Here is a 22,450-nt window from a genome sequence, read left to right as displayed (position 1 = left end):
TGAACCCAAGTCGCCAGCATGAAATTCCAACGCACTAAATATTACGCTATCGGGACATCTTCTCTGAATCTACTTGTATATATTAACGAAACAGTGCTTCTCTCTTAAAATTATGAAAGGCAGGTCACTATTCAAAATTAAGCGCCAAACGCCACGAGTTAATCTTCGCCCCTTTTCTTTGGAATGTTCTATTAAATAGGTGTGATAGCTTCAATGAAATTAAAAAAAGAACGTTCTTATAGCCTAAGATTCGAGATTTAGAAAGTATATTTAACACATTTTAAAAATTCCATATTGTATATATGCATGTAACACTAAAGCGGTGAAACGGTTATGATTTTTTTTTTTTCAATTTCCTGTTTATCCCCAAAGTGAACTATCCCGATTAGTTAATCGAAAAAGGTTGAAAAGTTTCGCCGAAAAACATGGCTCGCCCTTTGATGGTCAAGGAATCAGATATCATTTATGCTCAATAACTTTAATCAGGTCTTTGAGACAAGAATGCTAAAATAAACTCCATGAAGCGATCTTTAAAAACAATTGTCTTCTTATTTTTGTCTTATTTATTAGTTTAATATGACACAAGTGTGCATAGGAAAAACAGTGGTTAAGATTTATACTGACAATATTAATTGATATTCTTTTTTGAGAAAGTATTACTTATAAGTATGATTTAAGATCTGTTTTTCCGTGATGCACAAAAGATATTAGGTATCGAATTTCATTTGCACATTTAGTCTTTTCTTTTTCTACTTTGAAAACCAGCCAAAACCAATTATAGAAGACGTTAGTTTGACACAGAACTGCAACGAAACTACGACGTGACAATCCAAGTATTCCTTTACATTTCATTTATTCTTATGTTACTTTCGTTCAAGCAAACGCTCGGCTGCCTCCGTAAACCCCTATTGCGAAATGTCGGCGTTGACAGAGACAGCCGCCATTTTGGACCCGCTTCAGATTTTTGAATGCTAATATCTAGAGTTTAGATTTATCAACATTCAAACAAATTATATAGTAAGCATTATAAGGAGGGTTTCTATTAACATACCATAAATAAATGAAAAATATTGAAAAACAAAAAAGTTAGAAAATACGATTTTTCTAAATTTGCATCTCGTAACGACCGGAAGTACTGACGACGCACAAAAGGTAATTCTGCAAACCACAAAGTCAGGATCTATCATCTCCAATAAGTCTCCAGTTCATATCCTTAGCCATTTTCGATAAAAAGGGGCGACAAAATCGCATTTTAAAATCAGGAAATTGTCCATAACTTGGCACCAGAAGCGAATTTTCCAAATTTCTCTTCGGATGTAACAACTTCATATAATGACACATATTTTGTGAAAGTTTCATGAAAAACCGCTGAATAGTTTTCGAGAAATCGCCTGCACAAAATTTTGTCAAAAAAAAGAATAATAATAATAACTAGAAACGATCTCGTTGCGAGCAACGAGAGGTCTTCCGTCCGATTCTAAATTAAAGAAACGAAAAATCTAGCTGAAAAAGTGATAAAAAAATTGGGTCAAAAGAATAAAAAAAATCCAACGATCTTCCATTGAACACGCTTAAATTTTTAAATGCGTTTTGAAGTCTTTTTCTAAATGACAAATTGACATATACTTCTTCCAAAAGACACTGAAAAATTAAAGAAAAATAATGAAAACCTCAAAGTTAAAAATTTGCGCCTTTTTTTGAATGTTTCTTGTATATATCAATATTTCAAAGTACATTTCACAGAAAAAGGAACGTTCTCTTTAGAAAGTATATTTCCAAAAGATAATCAAATCTTATATAGGTAAAACACAAAAGAAAGGTAATCATTTTTAACTTTTTTTTTAATTACCATATTATCAAATTTAAATAACTTGCATATTAAATAAAAAATAATAACTAGACTTCTTATTCGCCATTTTAATTTCGAAAAAAATTAACACATTGCACATACACACACGTATCTAGCCCAATTACACTTTGCATATAACGGAAATTAAGTTTTAAGATTGTCTCTGAATTTTAAAACATTTTGAAAGTCAATTAATGTTTTGCTTTTCATAATTTCAAAATTTAGCGCCTCCATAACGCCACGAAATGTTTGACAGATCTTCGCGCAGAAAAGAAATTTAAAATCTAGAATTCTGATGTATCTATTTTTAAAAATATAGTGATAGTCTTCAATGAAATTAAAAAATAAAAAATGTTTAAAAAACGTTCTACGATAGCCTAAAAGACAAGTTTTAGAAAGTATATTTAACACATTTTAGAGAAAGAGTCCATAATAATTGTATATATATGCCATGTAACACTAAAATCGGTGAAACGGTTAATGAAATTTTTTTTAAACAATTAAGACTCCATGTTTATCCCCAAAGTGAACTATCCCGAAAGTTAATTGAAAAAACCGCTTTATAAGTTTTCTAAAAATCGTCCACAAAATGTTTCCCAAAAAAAAAATAATAATAATAATCGCCCTCAATACAATCACTAAAGGTCTTCAAGATAAGACCTTTTATGCTCAATAAACTTGAATCAACGATAGGTCTTTGAAACAAACGAATGAGCTAAAATAAACTCCATGAAGCGATCTTTAAAAAAAACGCGTTTTCTTATTTTTGTCTTATTTATTAGTTTAATATGACACAAGTGTGCATAGGAAAAACAGATGGTTAATGTTAATTTAAACATTAAGCGAAATTTAAAAAATATTATATTATTTTTTGAGAAAGTATTATTGCTTATATAAAAATATGATTTAAAAACTATTTTTTTTCCGTTGATGCACAAAAGATATTAGGTATCGAATTTCATTTGCACATTTAGTCGTTTTCTTTTTCTACTTTGAAAACCAGCCAAAACCAATTATAGAAGACGTTAGTTTGACACAGAACTGTAACGAAACTACGACGTGACAATCCAAGTATTCCTACACATTTCATATATCCTTATGTTACTTTCGTTCAAGCAAACGCTCGGCTGCCTCCGTAAACCCCTATTACGAAATGTTGGCGTTGACAGAGACAGCCGCCATTTTGGACCCGCTTCAGATTTTTGAATGTTAATATCTAGAGTCTAGATTGATCAATATTCAAACAAATTATATAGTAAGCATTATAAGAAGGGTTCCTATTAACATGCCAAAAATAAATGAAAAATACTGAAAAACAAAAAAGTTAGAAAAAACGATTTTTTTTTAATTTGCATCCTGTAACGACCGGAAGTACTGACGACGCACGAAAAGGTGATTCTGCAAACCAAAGAGTCATGATCTATCATCTCCAATAAGTCTCCAGTTCATATCTTCAGCCATTTTCGAAAAAAAGGGGCGACAAAATTGCATTTTAAAATCAGGAAATTGTCCATAACTTGGCACCAGAAGCGAATTTTCCAAATTTCTCTTCGGATGTAACAACTTCATATAATGACCATATTTTGTGAAAATTTCATGAAAAATCCGCTGAATAGTTTTCTGAGAAATCGCCTGCACAAAATTTTGTCAAAAAAAAAATAATAATAATAATAATAATAAGAAACAATAAATAACTATAAGGTCTTCCGTGAATAACTAGATACGATCTCGTTGCGAGCAACGAGAGGTCTTCCGTCCGTTTTAGGAAAAGAAACCCACGTAAAATCGAGCTGAAAAGAGATTCAAAATTTTGGTCACAAGGAGGATTGAAACCATGTCGCCAACGTGAATGCGCTTTTTTTTTTTACTTTTATATCCCCAACGCGCTAACCATTAAGCTATTGGGAGTACTGCTCTAAATATACTTGTGTATACCACGGTACTTTTGCAACAGTTCACCTGTCTAAGAATTATAAAAAGCATTCATAATTTCGCGCCAAACGCCACGAGTAAATATTCGCGCCTTTTCTTTGGACTGATCTATTAGATAGGTATGATAGCATCAATTAAATTTTAAAAATAAAACATTCTTAGCGCCTTTATTTTATTTTGACGTTAAGAAAGTATATGTAACACATTATACACATTACATATCGTATCTAGCCCAGTTACACTAAAGCAGTGAAACGGAAATTAAGTTTTAAGATTGACACTCAATTGCAACGTACTACTGTAACGTGTCGGATCTGAGCGGTCAGTAGGTCCGTGCTCGGATTACCGAGTTTTACTGGGGATATGATTGAATGCAATATATACAGATAATAATATGACACCTGCCTGGTGTCTTTAAATCAAATGACCTAAGTGCTTTGTATAATTATATATCTTCAGTTAATACCGGCACCTGCCTGGTGCCATATGATAATTGCCTCACTATACTCGTACAACTGACTATATAAGTCAACATCTATCTGCCTGGTGCCTCTTGATTTAGCCTTTAACATCTGCCTGGTGTATAACTGCTTACCAAGTTGCCTATATAACTCTAGCCAAGTGGCTACAATATACTTACACAGTATGATTTAACTTTGTAAGAGCTTCTCTGTCCTAATGACAAACCTATAGCTAATGTCACACAGCTACATTTTAACTAGTCACTGACTACGGCAACTTTGCACAATCCTATTTGATCGATAAACCAATTGGTTTCTGTACCAAAGTGAAGACACAAGCCAGTTGGCTGTACTGCCCCCTTGTACCTCAACTTAATCAATGATCATAAGTTATCAGATATCATATTGATAAAATAAAACAGACTGTCTTTCTTTTGGCAACACTATTATTATTTTCTAACAGAACATCATTTATCAATAATACTTGTATAATTCTTTAGTCAATTGACCAATTAATTACAATATTTACATTGATTATCTATTATAATATAAACAAGTAACGGGAGGTAACTCCTCCAACCATTTCACTACTACGTGAGAGTCGAAGTAGTTTTTTACATTTCATGTATCCTTATGTCAGAATGGTTTAATCAAACGCTCAGCTGCCTCCATAAACCCCTACTCGCGAAATGGCGGAGTTGACAGAGACAGCCGCCATTTTGGACCCGCTTCAGATTTTTGAATGCAAATATCTAGACTTTAGATTTATCAACATTCAAACAAATTAAATAGTAAGCATTATAAGGAGGGCTTCTATTACCATACCAAATAAAAATGAAAAATACTGAAAAACAAAAAAGTTAGAAAATACGATTTTTTTAAATTTGCATCTCGTAACGACCGGAAGTACTGACGACGCACGAAAAGGCGATTCTGCAATCCACAAAGTCATGATCTATCATCTCCAATAAGTCTCCAGTTCATATCCTTAGCCATTTTCGATAAAAGTGCGCGACAAAATCGCATTTTAAAATCAGGAAATTGTCCATAACTTGGCACCAGAAGCGAATTTTCCAAATTTTTCTTCGGATGTAACAACTTCATATAATGACGCATATTTTGTGAAAGTTTCATGAAAAACCACTGAATAGTTTTCGAGAAATCGCCTACAAAATTTTGCAAAAAAAATAATAATAATAAGAATAATAAGAAACAAAATTTTGTCAAAAAAAATAAAAATAAATGAAACTGCACTGAAACAACAAAAACAGAAATATATTAACAGACAAATATCTGTCTGGCAGAAGAATGAACAGAATGATGAATGGACAGAGAGAACACAGACACATTTCTTTTACAGACAGAACAACCCTGTATCCTCAATGAAAGGCCTTTCAGAATCCTCTACACTCTCCATTCTCCATCCGAGATTCCAATTAAACAAACAGGATTTCATAAAGTTCCTAGAAGAATTCCAAATCATCGAAGGAGGGAAAAGGCGCGTAAAAGCTGAACACCTGTTTGAATGGAAATACCCAGCTGAGTCCCATGGATATGTCAGTGTAGCTACTGTTAAGCGTGGGTATCATCTTTCCTGTTCCACAACAGACATGGTGGCTGTTAGTGATGGGATAAATCTCCTCTTGACCAATCTCAAAGGTCACAGGTTATATCATCTAACAGACATACAGAAGAGTAGTGGTGGAATACATACAATGAACTCCGCAAATGACCTAATCTATATTGACATCGAATCAAACATCAGGAAACTATCATCATACACAAAAGCAAAAAAAAGGTAACAGGTTATATCATCTAACAGACATACAGAAGAGTTGTGGAGGTGTACATACAATGACGTCAGCAAATGACCTAATTTATATTGACAACGAAATCCTGATTAACTTTAGCGCATCAGACCTTATACGAATATTTCATTGTCTAAATGGTAATTGTATCAAGGATGAAATGTTTATGCTAGTATATATATTTATCAAGTATATAACTTGCAGATATTGTCCATAAACTAGTGTGTAAGATTTCGGATTCGAATTTATAATTCTTTATCTAGTTAAATCACTATAACAAAAGCTGTGCAGTCTGATAAGAATGTTAACATTGACATTAATGAATTCAGAAAATGCATTGTTTAATTTTGTAAATATGAATCAAAATATGATATTCATTCATTAGCCCAATATATAAGAGTTAGAATGTTCCTTTTTACTACGTGCAATTTCAAAGAATTCGAAGCTATTTTGTCCAAAACTTTAACTTTTACGATTGAAATAAGATTAAACCTCGATCATTTGTAATTTTCGTACGTCAGCTAGAAGAATGAAATGTATTTGTCTATTTGTTGTTCAGCGTCCCCCTAGAGAACTTTTCTCTCATATGGAGACGCAACCGATGGAGAGCTGCAAATTTTGTCCTATACTCGGCACTAATGACCATCGAGCAGCGAAGCATCATTTTCGTGTTAGCACCCGTTACCACACGGGAGCTCGGTTTATACGGTCTCATCCAAAGGACCGATCTTCACGTCCAACAGTGGGAATCGTATTCCGCTACTAGAAAGATATATAAAGAGATAGGACCAGCTCAAAAATCTAAATTAGACAATGATATATATATAGAGATAACAAACAGTGTTCAAGCACAAAAATCCATTAGACATTATGAAATGGATGCAGAGCAAATACGGACCTCAAAAACATCAGAGATCATGTGCTGTAGAGGAGTGACCATCCTATGCTTTGGGTTCCATTTGTCGGAATGGGCATCTAGAACATTAAATTGGTATTGTATAAGATTTACATCCAGAGAATTATTTGACTTTTTGTGATGGTTTTAAAATGTATTTTTTCTAAAATTACTAAAATATCACTATAAAGAATCATGATCAAAGTCCATAAACAATACAAAATAGAAACAGAGCAAACACGGACCTCCGAAACATCGTAGGTGGGATTAGGTGGCATGGAGGAGTGAGCATCACTTGTCGATCAGTCACACCCGCCGTTTGCTCCTTTTCATGATCGGAAAATACATAAAACTAGAGCAAAGCTCGTTGCAAAGCAACGAGTAGGTCTTCCGTCCTGTTTGACAGGAAGCAGCTTTCATTTTTCACAAAAATGAGAAATAACGCCCAAAAATGCTTTGAATCATCTAAAGCTATGCTAACTAATGAAAAAATAAGCCATTTTTGCTACTTCCGGTTTGACCGGAAGTGACGACGACGCACGGAAAATTAATTTTTTAGCTCCCAGAGACATATGTTACCCAAAAACATGTCAAAAAGGGCAAAAATACGCGTTTTCTGACTACTTTCAGTTTAGCCGGAAGTGACGAAACTGGACGTATTTTGACGACTTCATTAGATTAAGCTTGACATTTTTAACAACTTTGCTTCTTTGATGTATAACAAATTCTCAATACATTTTGAGATATCTGGAAAAAACTTTTGGCCACTCTAAATCTCTTAATTTAGGGGTCAGTCCTTTTTCCGACATATCATTTGAAAGATCTTCTAATTCTGCACAAATTGTGTTCATATATTTTAACAAAATATTTTTAGTTTAGAAGATAAAAAGCAAAATATGAGTAATTTTTGGTTCTTTTAAGCGTTCTAATTTTTGACCCCTATATAGCGCCATTTTGAATAGAGAAATCGAAAAACAAAAACCGATGTGCACAACTTCAATCCTTCTTTTATCTAAAATCAGTAGAATTTCTGCTCCAGCTTTAGCCGTCTCTGAGCCTTTATCTGGAAACGAAAGCCTATAAATTTTCGTTTAAAGGGAAATAACTCAAAACCGGAAGTGACTTTTTGAAATTTTAGCCAGCATTCTGATAGAGTTTATAAACGTCTATAACCTCTGAAAATTCGAGCGAAATCTGTTGAGAAATGAGTGAGATATGAGGCCTCAAAGTTGCGGTCTAGGAAGTAGAAGAAAAAAAAAGAATAATAATCTTTACCATCAGAATCAGTAGAAGGTCTTCCGTTGGAAACGAAAGACCTTAAAAATCCGTCGACAAATCAGTGTGTAAATAATGGCTATACAAAGTTTGAAAACGTCAGTCAGAAGTTGGTTTATTTAATGATGACTTAAAACGAAACTGCTGATATTCTTGGTTGAAGTGTTAAAAAGGAGAATAATGAACAACTTTTTAAAAGGAAAAACAGTACTGGGTAAAAATTGAATATACAGTTTCATCCATTTAGAATCACCAGTAATTAAAAGTTGACATTTCAAAACAACGTTTCACGTATAAAATGTATTATTCTAATCCATTTCAAGTGAAATACCTGGTATACCTGAGATAACGAATAGAATTCAAGCTCAAAAGGCTCTTGAAACAATAGAAATTTGAAGACATTCCTAGCTTATGTTTAGGGTCAATCTCTTCTAGTATGCATCTTTTCCTACACCGGTGTTTCCTGGGGTATGTGTTGATCCCAAGACTTATTATGGTACTCTAAATTTATAATTTTGATTAAGCATGACAGAGTCTTGAGATCAGGATAACAAATTACTTGACTATGTTTACCAATACCTTTCATCTGTAGGCTTTATATATAGGATGAAGAGGCTAAGAATAACATTCAATGACCTTTTAAATTTAACAATAACAATAATACTGCCTCTTTTCTTTGATTACGAAATGAAACAAATATTCATAGAATCATACTGAATACTAGTATTTATGATTATTGTTGACATACAACCCTTCTCTCTCTCTCTCTCTCTCTCTCTCTCTCTCTCTCTCAGGGTGTAAATACTTGTCACTGCATGGCCTACTTTGCATTAATAAAACACAGACCACCTTTCTCTCTGTTTGTTACATGATACTTTATGTATGCCGTGTTCACTATAATATTATTCTCTGTAAATTGAGATACTACTTCCTTCTCCCTTATTGTTACACAGGTATTTCCTTTTTCAGTCATGTTTTATCTTTAACCGTACGTGTTATTATCCAGGTATATCAATCCTAAAATGGTAAGAAAATTCTTTATTTTATTATTTACATATCTGTTAATTTTTTTAAAAAAGTAACAAGTGTTTTACCGAAAAGAATTGTTCAGACGAAAAACTGATAAGTCAGGTAGTCCTACACACTTGTTTCCAACCCTGAACTTTCAGTTTCGGACATATGTTTTGATATCTGTAGTGCCTCGCATTGTGAAGACCCCCACCCCCTCGTAAAATGAAATGCATTCACATTTTCTACCTAAAAGGCGTTCTTATTAAGATATACTGGAGTACTAAGTACTGTTTAATTAATATTCCTGAAAGAATGAGAAAGAAAGCTATGAACAGTCATATTCCAATTTTCCGTTTTTACTCAATCAAAAAAGATGTACACAAAGGAGTGAAAGAGAAAATGAGAAGAATAGTCTTCGTACTTTATCAATATACAAGATTTCATTAATCCAATTTGGGCCCTTGGAGGAGCAAAAAAGATTTACAAACAAAAGAAGGAGGAGGATCCAAATGATAGAACAAACACGATCTTACAAATAATGAGAGCAATTGATAAAAACATATATAAGAGATATACTGAATATACATACATTTATTGTATATAAATTAGGTTATTATAATATTATAGTCATAGTCAAGAAACTGGGAAAAAAGTACATATATGCATATCAAAATATCTTCAATTAAGGTAGATTACCAAGGAATCTAGCGAGTGATCTAGGGATGTCAAGGTCTTCATTTGTCTTTCCAGTAAGATTGATTATCATAAGAAAGAGACTGAAAATTTTTACATTTAATTTTACAAATATTTATGAGTTTAAGTCTTTGTACATAAAGATGAGGACATACAAGGAGAAAATGAATTTCATCCTGAATCTCATTGTGATGACAAAGTGAACAAATTCGTTCCTGTTTAGGTATCTTTGATAACGTCCAATTTCAATTTTAAGCCCGTGAGTTGATATTCGTAACCTTGTAACGACTGATCTATATTGATTGTTTGTTAGAATATCTAGATAGGGTTCAATACAAAATTCAGTCTTTATACAGGTGAAGGTAGATAATTTGCCATCTTTATGTAAATTCCTGTCTTTTTCCCATGTTAATTTATAGAAATTAAGTAATATTATTTTCAAATTGATTTTAAATTTTGGGGATGACATACCTAGAAAATCACTACGTTTAATATTTATATGATTAAGTAAGAAGTTAACACAAGCATACCATGAAGTAAACCATTTTGGTGTAGTGTTTTAGAACATTTAAAAGCCTCACTAAGCAAGGGAAATTCTAGATTCTCTAATTTATCAATTATCGATTAATACGGTGACCTCACAGCATTGAAAATGTCTTCATCTTTGATTGTGTAAAAATTATGTCTAATTAATTGTTCTATGATAATTTTGAGAAGCAGAAAAGAAGATACTTTCATACGCCACAATTCCGCCAAATATATAGTTGTTAGATAAGGTTACCATTTCTATTCAAAATTGTTCAATTATGATGGGATTAGTAAATTTTGATCTTTCAAATCTCTTTTATCTAAAAATATGACATATTAGCAAAGATACTTCGAATATTTCATCTAGTCAGGAGATAATGTGGAGTTTGATAAAATGGGTGCTATTCACTGTGTCCCAAAACCAGAACGCCCCATGCATTAGCGCCCCAAAGATTTTCACCGGCACCCAAGTACAAATATGAGCTTTTGGGGCGAAACGACAGTAACCAGATAAAATATATGGAGATACCGAACAGTTTTCAAGTCAAAGGTCCATTCAAACAGAAAAACAGGAGCAGAGCAAACACAGACCTTGGTAAATAGAGTTATGTTCAAGAAACCATGTAGTAACGATATCGACTTATTACTTTTTCATAATTTGTCAGAATTTTTCTTGATACTTATGTGTATTATAGAAAATTTTCTCTTAGTCGTGCAGTATGCAAAACGTTTTGTTAACACTTAACTTTTCTTATTGTCAATATCCACGATGTCTTCTCGATATCTTATCAAAATTGTTCATAAATGAATTATAGTTTCGACCCTTAAAGTTTGCTTATGAACACGTGAGTTAATTAAATTATATATAACAGGGGATGCTCACTTGTCCATGGCACCTGATCCCTACTCGGATGTTTTGGAGGTTCGTTTTGCTCTGTTCCAATTAAGTAATGGGTAACGGACTTTTGAGCTTGCATATTAAGGCAAAATTCCGTAAAAAGTGTCTTTTCACCATTACTAAACTATCATTTTTTTTGGTTTTGTTTCAATTTGTACCTTTAAGTCACAGGCATCTGACGTTACATATTTTTTTTTAATTAGAAAATATATCCCTACCTAGTAAAGGGTATATATTTTTTATTAAAGAAAAAATAAGTCATTCCAGGTGCCTGTGCTTTATGTGTCAGCTTTACCATGTGTGAAAATAAAGACAAATAGATATAGGAGGCAAATAAATATATATCATAAAAATTCTGATTAGCCAATATCAATTTGAGCTAAAGAAGGATATGGAGATTAATAATGTCACTTTGTAATATCATCTTAAAGACCCTGGTTGGTAATATCTATTTATGCAAATAGAAAAAAAAAACAACATTTTTTGAAACCTTTGCAATAGAAGTAGGCATCAAGAAGTATGATTCAAAACAACAATAATTTTTTTTATTCTTTATGTCCAGGAAAAAGGTAATGACCTTGACCTTGCCTCTAATATAAAACGGACAAATTTATTACATTACCCTTCTTTATAGTATTATTAATAGGTTTTCTTTAATGTTTCCTTACATTGAAATTAAAAAAAAATGTACTAATATATCTCTTTCAGAATAAAAAAGAAGCCAAGTCAAACAAAGTTTCCTTCTGGGGCAAAAAGGTTAAGTACATCATTAAGCTTGTTTAGTTTATTTTTTTTTTTAAGAAATAAGGTATCATTTTTTGAGTTTTTTTGAGATGTAAAACGGGTTGTTCAGGTGATCAAATCCCATAAAGCCTTCATTTTACTTATATTTACATTTGTGACTTATTCATACTTTAAATTTGCCTGATTGTTACTTTTAACGTGTGAAATGCGTTATTTTTCAAACCCAACGGCATGTATGTAATCCACTAAACGCGCGTCGACCCTTTATGACGTCACAGAGAAATTACGTCGAACGATTTTCCAAACGCACATCGATGACCTTTTGACCCCGTACCTGTATTTATTCAGTTATACATACGCATTGCTTTCAGTAGTGTTATATAAAGGAAAACATTTGCAAATGTAAATATTTAAGAAATAAGGTATCATTTTTTGAGTTTTATTGAGATGTAAAACGGGTTGGTCACATGATCAAATCCCATAAAGCCCGAAGGGCTTTATGGAAGATTTGATCATGTGCCAACCCGTTTTACATCTCAATAAAACTCAAAAAATGATACCTTATTACTTATATTTACATTTGTGACTTATTCATACTTTATATTTGCCTGATTATTACCGTTAACGTGTGAAATGCCCTAATTTTTCAAACCCAACGGCATGTATGTTATTCACTAAACGCGCGTCGACCCTTTATGACGTCACAGAGAAATTACGTCGAACGTTTATCCAAACGCACATCTATGACCTCTTGACCCCATACCTGTATTTACACAGTTATAAAAACGCTTGCCTTTAGTAGTGTTATATAAAGGAAAACATTTGCAAATGTAAATATAAACATTTAAACACTTAGTTAAGGATGAATTCTTGTTTACATTTTATTTAAGTTTTATCTCAAAATTTAAATGATTTATACCGCTTGTCTTAATGCTATTCTTTCCCGATACAAATTGAATTGTTCTAGAGATTTTTTTTTGATAAATTGAAGTAATTGATAAAAAGCTTGGTAGATTCACTATATTTAGAAAGTAGCAACAAAAATAATATCTTTATTTTCTTTGAATAAATGTTAATGACAAGCCTTTTTTGAATTTGTTATCAGAGTAAAAATGTAGAAAAGCCAAAGGTGAGGCAACAGATTGATTGCTGTGAAGACAAAGACTGAACTGACGGAGGTAACAATAACAAAAATGTCTGCCTTTACACATAACGGCGTACTAATATTTCACCCGAACTGAACCATAAGAAATACATGTAAGATGTTTCAATTCTAAAAAAAAAGTGAAAAAAATTCCAACCCCACCCCTTTCACAAACAAACGTCGAACAAAAGCTGTGGAAATGAAAGTACAACAAAGTTTCAGTTAAAACAAGGCTATGTAAAATATAGTTCCTGAATTTTTAATTTTAAATCAAGCATTTCTACATTGGATAGGGACTGCTTTTTTAAGGAGAAAAAGTAAACTTTCTTGTTTTAGCAGATTCATGAACACTTCTGGCCAGCTAAATATTTTTGATTTTCACGAAATTGCAAGACCAGATTCCATGATTTTATGACGCAGAAATTGTCCCAAATCATACACATGAAAAGAAAACATTTTTCGTGCCTTCGACTCGATATTTCGATATCTCGAAGACGTATAACTGTAAATCACTTTTTATTCGCGAGAACTTCATTTTCGCGTAATTACGGGAGACAGTGTGTTCGCGAAAATTTATTTCTCGCGTATAATAGTATTCCTAAAGATTATATAGAGCAATAAACACAATTCGTGAAAATTTTGTCTCGCTTATCAAGAGTCAATGACTATCTCGCGAAAATAAGGTATCGCGAAAATTTAGTAAACTACAGTGTCATTTAGCAATGGGCATTTTCATTCTTATGTCCATAAGATATATCCTGCTGAGCTTGAGATAAAAGATATTACAGACACATCTGTTTCATATTTGGGTGGTTTACTCGAACAAAATATTAATGGTAATCTAACAACCAAGATCTATGATAAACGTTATGACTTAAACATTTCAACAGTAATATACCTTCATCACTTGCAAACAGAGTTTATATCTCGCAGTTGATTCGATATGCAAGATCATGGCCTACATGTGCAATTTTGAAACAAGGAAAATAATTGACAAAGAAGCTATGGAGCAAAAATATCAGCAGTCTCGTTTAAAGTCCATCATTTCGTAAGTTCTATGGTCGATACAATGACCTAGTCAGCAAATACAATGTATCATTGCGTCCAAAGCTGACAAACGTTTTTCATACTATTATTTACTCAATAAATTGAGGACAGATTTTTTTGTTGTTTCCGGATCTTAGGGAGAGCGCGCAGCGGGTGTGACCGGTCAGCAGGGGATGCTCACTCCTCCATGGCACCTGATCCCACCTCTGATGATTTAAAGTTCGTGTTTTCTATGCTCAATGTGTTTAAATGAAATTATTTATATGCAAGCATTTCATTTAACAAAGATAACGATATGCTAATAAAACAGTTGACAATCGCTATAGATTTATGTTAGATAAAATAATTTAAATTTCTATTGACAAAACAGGTAGTAGACAAGAATATCGTATTAATAATAAACTTGCCAGTTTTTTTTAATTTCACATGGTGTTAAAATTTAAAGAAATCAATTCATGTACTATGCTTATAAAGAAAAAATAACTACAAAAAAATGAGCAATCAAAGTTATTTTAAAGATTATTTTCACAATTCTAGCTAAATGAAAAGGTTCTAATTAAGAAGACCAATGAAACAGAATCCTCTGTGGAAGAAAAGAAGACAGGAAAAGAAAAGGTAGAACATTTGGATTTTCATGTCACACTTCTTCCTTAGTTTGTAACTGATATTGAGCTTACGAATTCAGTGTCTTTTCAAACATATCGAAAGTAACACTGCTTGTTTTTTTCGTTTTTATAGAAAAAGAAACATAAACAGAAAAGTAAAAAGGTAAATTGTTTTGTATAATAAGTATAATAATTAGTGTGTATAACTTTTCAAATAAGACTTTTTAAAAAAAAATAAATAAATGAGACATTGAGCATGCATTATTTGCAACAGTTCATTTTTTAAAACATTAAAGGTTTCTTAATTCTTTATTTTCGTATCGCTAATTCAATGAAAATTAATTGTGTAAAAACTGTAATCTCTTTAACTAGAAAATCAGATGCAATTTCGATTTCTACCTACCGTTATTTGCAATTTTGAGTTTTTAATTGTGTTTAGAAAACCAATAAAAAAACCGTTGAAGAATTAACGTCCCTAACAATAGAAATGAAAGACATTGCCAAAGAGAAAAAGTTGGCAAAAGGAATGAATCTACGAAGACTAGAAGATGACTCTGAAGAACTGACCAAAACAGTGAGTTGTACTTGTTCGTCGGTTCTCAGCTGTTAACCTAGAGAACAGCTTGACATGTTCAAAAACACATTAAACAAAGTTGTCTTTGAAAAAATAAAATATATTCAAATAAAAAAAAACACGAAACTTTTTGTGAGAAAATATACATAAAAGATTAATTTAATTACACATTCAACAATGTTTTCTTTGAAAAAACTTTAATATATTAAAAAATAATAACATTAAACTCTTGGTGAGAAAAGATACTAAAAAAGATTAATTGATTTAACAATGAAAACCTACTAACTTGGAAACAAAAGAGGAAGAAGATGAAAAACTTCAGTCAGCATTTGATTTAATGATAGATTGTATTTGCTGACAAGGTCATCATAAACCGTCCTAGCTAATGTCATAAAGAATGAGTTTGTACCTTAAAACTCTTTTTCTTAAAAGAAAGAGACGGAAGAACAGATTTCTCAGCTTAAATCTATGACGTCTGAGTTGACTGTAATAGCAGAGGACAACATCGGTAAGCTGGACGATAGAGGGGAAAAATTGTCAGAGTTAGAGGCCAGGGCTGAAATTCTATAGGTATGGAGAGAGAGAGAGGGGGATTTAATCTATAACAATAACATCTTTACAATTTTCATCTCATATCTGACAAAACAAAAGGATACAAAATGTTATTAGGCTATCATTTTACATTTATTCGAGAAACGTACATAAAAACATCTCATAATTAAGCTACTGAAATCAACCAACTATCTTGTAATGAATATGATTATAATAGATTTATAATATAAATTTTAGGAGACAAACAAACATTTATAGATTTATGTAGCTTGGAATTAAAAAGACCCCCCCCCCCCCCAAAAAAAAGAAGCCAAAAAAAAAATTTAATTAGAAAATTAGAAAACACACACACACACACATCCTCACATCCTCACACCCACCACCCACCCACACCCACACACACACACCCACACCCACACACACACACCCACACCCACACACACACACCCACATCCACACCCACACACACCCACCCACACCCACACACACCCACACCCACCCACACACACACACACACACACATCCCATCTAGTCAAATTCATTATAAAAATTAACAAAATTAAAAGTCTAAAAATAAGAATGAAACACATCGGCCTTAGGTAATATTTGTGAAAAAGATCAATATAGCGACAATAGCATGTACGTAATGCTAACTTTAAACAAGGTTGGTGAAATCCCTGTAACAAACTTATCTGTCAATAGTCAGTAGCGGAATATTACTTTATAAATATGGAAAGTTCACTTTGGAAAAAAAAAATCATTTCTTTTCTTATACAGTGTAGTTTCAGTTGGCCTTCATCTTCCATAGTATGTAAAACTTCCAGACATGAAACATTTGTGGTACATTCAGTGGTGGCTTTAATTTAAAGTTCACTCGGACATATCGAGTCGACATATGAACTAAAGTAACTATTGTTACTTATAATACGTCATCGGTGAATCTAAATGTTGAGTTGAACCCCAGAGCAAATGTTTTCTTCTTGTCATGTAAAGTTTATAAAAATATATTCTGATTCTGATTCATAGAAATATTAGAACAGGTCGGCCAATAAAGGAGCACAAGTTTTGAGGTAAGAATTGGTCTCCAAAGACTGCAAAAATGGTATCGACAAGGAGCTCAAACTTCCTTTTAATATCAACTTCAGTATAATGTTCGGTAGAATCAGGGTGTTTTTAACAAAGTAATTTTCGTTGATGAAGGAAGATAGGAAAATATCCTAGTTCCATTTTTATTGAGAAAGCAGTTGTCTATGATTTTTAAAGTGTACAAAAGTTGTACATTTTGATGTTAATAACTTTTGAAAAAAATGGTGATTTCAAATTTTCTAAAGCGGGGGGGGGGGGGCGGTTTAAGCATCTCTTGCCCCCCTCCCCGTTCCCGGCGCTTATGGATTAGATCACAGTTGCACTATGAAAATCAAGTCATAAATATATGTTTTTATGCTGTTGAATTTTGAACCGGTTTTATGATCAAAATTTCACGACCCGGTTCAGTTTTCAACGTACTAGGGTCTAAATTCAACACTTTTGGTCTCAGAATTAAACGTTGAAAAGAGACCCACGGGTTAATTTTCAACCCGGGTCAAATATCAACGTTCACCTGTCCTCCGGGCTGCAATAATCACATTATACAACTCATCGATAAGTGCATAAGGTAACCCATTGTAACGTAGTTAACCTAAATAATACTATATAAAGTATTTTTTATCCAGTCAGACACAACATAATAACAACTAGAACTGTCCAAACGGGACAAAATACCCCCCGCTGGGGTTTTCAGAAGTAAGCGTTTCCATAAGAAATATATTTATCAAACATGAATCATGAAATTTTTCTTCCAGTGACCTTGAAGTTCCCCAAATGACCTTGAGTCAAGGTCATGACACACCCTTGGGTCATGGGCAATCTTTGTGTGAAATGATAACCTACAAAGTTTATCCATAAGAAAGATATGGACCGGACACGAATAATGAATTTTTTCTTCCAGTGACCTTGAAATTCCCCAAAGACCTTTGATCAAGGTCAAGACAAATCCTTGTGTCATGGGCAATCTTTATGTCAAATGAGAACCTACCAAGTTTATCCATGGGAAAGATATGGACTGGACACGAATTATGAAATTTTTCTTCCAGTGACCTTGAACTCCCCCAAATGACCTTAGGTCAAGGTCAAGACACAATTTTGTGTCATGGGCAATCTTTGTGTGAAATGCGATCCTAACAAGTTTATCCATAAGAAAGATATGGACTGGATACGAATTATGAAATTTTTCTTCAGTGACCTTGAACTTCCCCAAATGACCTTAGGTCAAGACACACCCTTGTGTCATGGGCAATCTTTGTGTGAAATGAGATCCTACCAAGTTTATCCATAAGAAAGATGTGGACTGGACACGAATTATGGAATTATGGAATTTTTCTTTCAGTTACCTTGAACTTCCCCAAATGACCTTGGGTCAAGGTCATGAAACACCCCTGTGTCATGGGCAATCTTTGTGTGAAATGAGATCCTAACAAGTTTATCCATAAGAAAGATATGGACCGGACACGAATTATAAAATTTTTCTTCCATTGACCTTGAACTTCCCCAAATGACCTTGGGTCAAGGTCAGGACACACCTTTGAGTCATTGGCAATCTTTGTGTGAAATGAGAACCTACCAAGTTTATTCATAAGAAAGATATGGACCGGACACGAATTATGAAATTTTTCTTCCAGTGACCTTGAACTTCCCCAAATGACCTTGGGTCAAGGTCATCACACACCCTTAGGTCATGGGCAATCTTTATTTGGAGTAGTAAATTCTAATGTCCCTCGGTAAGAAAGATATGGACAGGACACAGACGGACAGACGGACGAACGGACAGCTAGACAGACAGACAGACAGACAGACAGACGGACAAGGTGATTCCTATATACCCCCCAAACTTCGTTTGCGGGGGGGGATACTAAATTTATACTAATATGAAAGGTATTGTTTTTTATTCATTTGTAAAGGTAGGATTCTTCTCTAGTTACTGAGTAGATGAAATACTCAAAGTATATTTGTTGATATGTCTTCTATATTTAGATGCAAGAGAATTAAAAGACCATTTTTTTCTTTCCTCATCACTTTTATACAACTTTAAATAGAAATGGTAAAATTCATTTGAAAACTATCATGTACTATATTTTTGGCTGAATGGTAGCGTATGAAAATATCTTCTTTTCTGCTTCTCAAAATTATTATAGAACATTGAATTTAGATGTAAATTAAATGAATAATAAGGGACTAAGGTTTCAAAATATATTAAATAAAAAAGATTTTTCACACATACTAGAACTATGTTGGCTTTTAAATGCTTCAAATCTAAGTACAGATTTGAGTCAAAAATCCGTAAAAAGTGTTATTTCTCTCTAAGTAAACGATCAAAACATTTAGTCTTTGTATCATTTTGTACCTATATGTGACAACTTTACAATATGTGAAAATTGGAAAAAGTCAAATATAGGAATCATATATAAATAACTAATATATATATATATAATAACTCCACTGTAAGTGTACATAATTTAATCAAATACAATTGAGTATATATTGAGTGGTTGCAGGGGAGGTGGTGGGTCAACTACTCAAAATTTGATAAGGATCATTTAAATTTTCTATGTATTTAGATAATCAATAACTGTATAACTGGCAATATTTTGTCCAAATGCAAAAAAAAATGTCTTTAACAAACTTGCACGTGTATTTCATGTCATGGAAATGGTTTCGCGTCACATTTTATACTTTTGCTACAATTGCACGATTTTCACTCAGGCAGCGGTGTGATTCTTTGTAAAATTTAAAAGAACTCACCTGAGTGTTTACACTACGTTTATTAACACAATGGCCCCTCAACGTGTAAGGCGTCGCCAGACGACAGAACAACTAGGTAGATGTATTGGAATGCTTGACGCTGGTTATTCACAACGTGATGTTGCAAATGCGCTAAACGTCAGCCAGAGCGTTGTAAACAGAGCCTGGAACCGACGGCAAACTTTTGGTACAGCAGCACACCGACATGGGGGTGGTCGTCAGAGATCAACAACTCAACGCCAAGACCATTTTGTGGCTCTTCAGGCACGACGCCACCCCTTCTGGACAGCAACCAGCCTGCGTAACGACCTCCTGAACGCCTCGGGGGTAAATGTCTCGACTCAGACGATACGGAATCGGCTTCACATTGCAGGTCTCAATTCGAGAAGGGCATGTGTTCGAATCCCTCTGACTGTGCGACACCGGCGGGAGCGATTGGACTGGGCTGAAGACCATGTCACTTGGACACAGAACGATTGGGTTCCAGTTCTGTTCACCGATGAGTCCAGGTATTGTTTGGACTTTACAGACAGGAGGCAACGAGTGTGGCGACGACGACGTGAACGTTTTCATGATACCCACATCAGTGAACATGACCGTTATGGGGGTGGTTCCATCATGGTCTGGGGTGGAATCAGCAGGGATGGAAGAACAGATCTGCATGTCCTGGAGAGAGGAACAATGACGGGGGTGCGGTACCGGGATGAGATCCTGGATGTTTACGTTAGACCCTACGCTGGTGCTGTTGGCCCTGAGTTCATCCTGATGGATGATAACGCCCGTCCACATCGCGCCAGGGTGGTGGAGCAGTACCTTCAACAGGAGACAATTGTCCGTATGGACTGGCCAGCGCGCTCGCCGGACTTGAACCCGATTGAGCATGTATGGAACATGCTGCAAGTTGCCCTTTCACGCCGTAGAGCACAACCCACAACTTTGGCAGAGCTGGGAAACGCCCTAGTTGAAGAGTGGAACAACCTTCCCATTGGAAACATCCGGGTGCTTATTGACAGCATGGCTCGACGTTGTCAAGCCGTCATTGATGCAAGGGGAGGCCATACTCGGTATTGAGACTACATCGACTATTTGTGATGATGGACTTTCTCCAAAAACTGTGTAATTTTTTCTCTGGTTTTCAGTTAACTTTTTTGTAATGAAATGCCTTTTGGTGTTGTTATAAGATTTCAAGCATTCCTTATTGGTTAAAGTTCATGTTGTTCATAGAAAACCATTCATAACCAGAGTTAACACATTTTTGACTTAAATTTTTGTCTGTTGTTATGTTAGTGGTAAATTACACATATATAACCTAGTGATCCTTATCAAATTTTGAGTAGTATATAGTATCAAGAATTCATCGCGGCATTGAAAATTCCGGAAAAATTCTCTCATAACAATAGACTAACAGAGATGGTATAAATTACTTTATGTTGCACATAAATACAATTATACCATCGTCTTCCACCTTCCTCAAATAATTTATTTTCTCCACTGTTTTTTGCAAATATCAAAACAAAATGTTTGTTGTAAATGAGCATTTATTGTAATGCCAAACAAATTAACCAAATATGTACACAAGTTATATATGACCATATTTGAATATATGCTTTATAAGGATAATAATGTACATAAGGAAAAAATACAAATATGACTAGAAGAATTTGCAAAAAAGATGGGAGAACAAACACGCCACAAACTTGTCGATAACTAACAAGTTATGGACAAGTGCCCCATCCAGAGGAGACGGATGAGAAAACATCAACATCTCACAAGTAGGACAGACAGACTAACATTATACACATTGTGTCACATTGGCATCAAATACTATCTATCGTTGAGTTAATTTTGAAAAGTTTCAAATGACTTTTGAGGTCAAATATCGTTTCTCATCTTCATATTTAACTGTAACATATTGGTAAGATTAATTGAACATATGAATTTTAAACTAATCTTAAAAGAATATAGAACAAGGTCACCAACTATGCTGCCTCAGACAGTCATACTGATGTAAATTATTTTATGCTGAATACAGAGTAATATATACAATGGGATTAAACACAGCTATAATTTTAAAATAGTCCTAAATGCATATAAAACAAGGTCCTCAACTATGCTGCCTCACACTGTCACACCTGATGTTGATTATTTTACACTGAAAACAGAGTATTATGTACAATATATATATATATATATATATATATATATATATATATATATATATATATATATATATATATATATATATATATATATATATATATACACATTCGAATGTTGGACTAGACTTAAATGCATATACAACAAGGTTATGAATTATATTGCATCAGACAGCCATACATGTACTGATGTTAATTATTTTACTCTGAAAACAATAGATTAATATATGCAATGGATTTAAATAATCAACTATGCTGCCTCAGACAGTCATACAGTCAATTGTTTTACACTGAAAACAAACATAGTAATATAATTATACAATAGATTTAAATACACATACAAATTTTCAACTGTATATTAAATCAAGTATGCCGCCTCAGACAGTCATACTGATGTCAATTGTTTTACACTGAAAACAAACATAGTAATATATACAATAG

The 22,450-nt window shown here is 33.5% G+C and overlaps 1 long non-coding RNA gene across 1 annotated transcript; it reads left to right on the top strand.

The window, feature by feature from the left end:
• The first annotated feature begins 13,139 nt into the window (after nt 1–13,139).
• LOC134256592 (uncharacterized) lies at nt 13,140–14,900 on the top strand. Its single transcript, XR_009989748.1, has 2 exons — nt 13,140–13,272; nt 14,823–14,900. It is a non-coding gene; the product is annotated as an uncharacterized LOC134256592 (long non-coding RNA).
• Nucleotides 14,901–22,450: the final 7,550 nt, after the last annotated feature.

This window comes from Saccostrea cucullata, unplaced genomic scaffold (assembly GCF_032062105.1).
Source record: "Saccostrea cucullata isolate Sc308-1 unplaced genomic scaffold, CSIRO_AGI_Scuc_v1 ctg1796, whole genome shotgun sequence".
Taxonomy (NCBI): Eukaryota; Metazoa; Mollusca; class Bivalvia; order Ostreida; family Ostreidae; genus Saccostrea; species Saccostrea cuccullata.
This window is presented reverse-complemented; position numbering and strand designations above follow the sequence as displayed.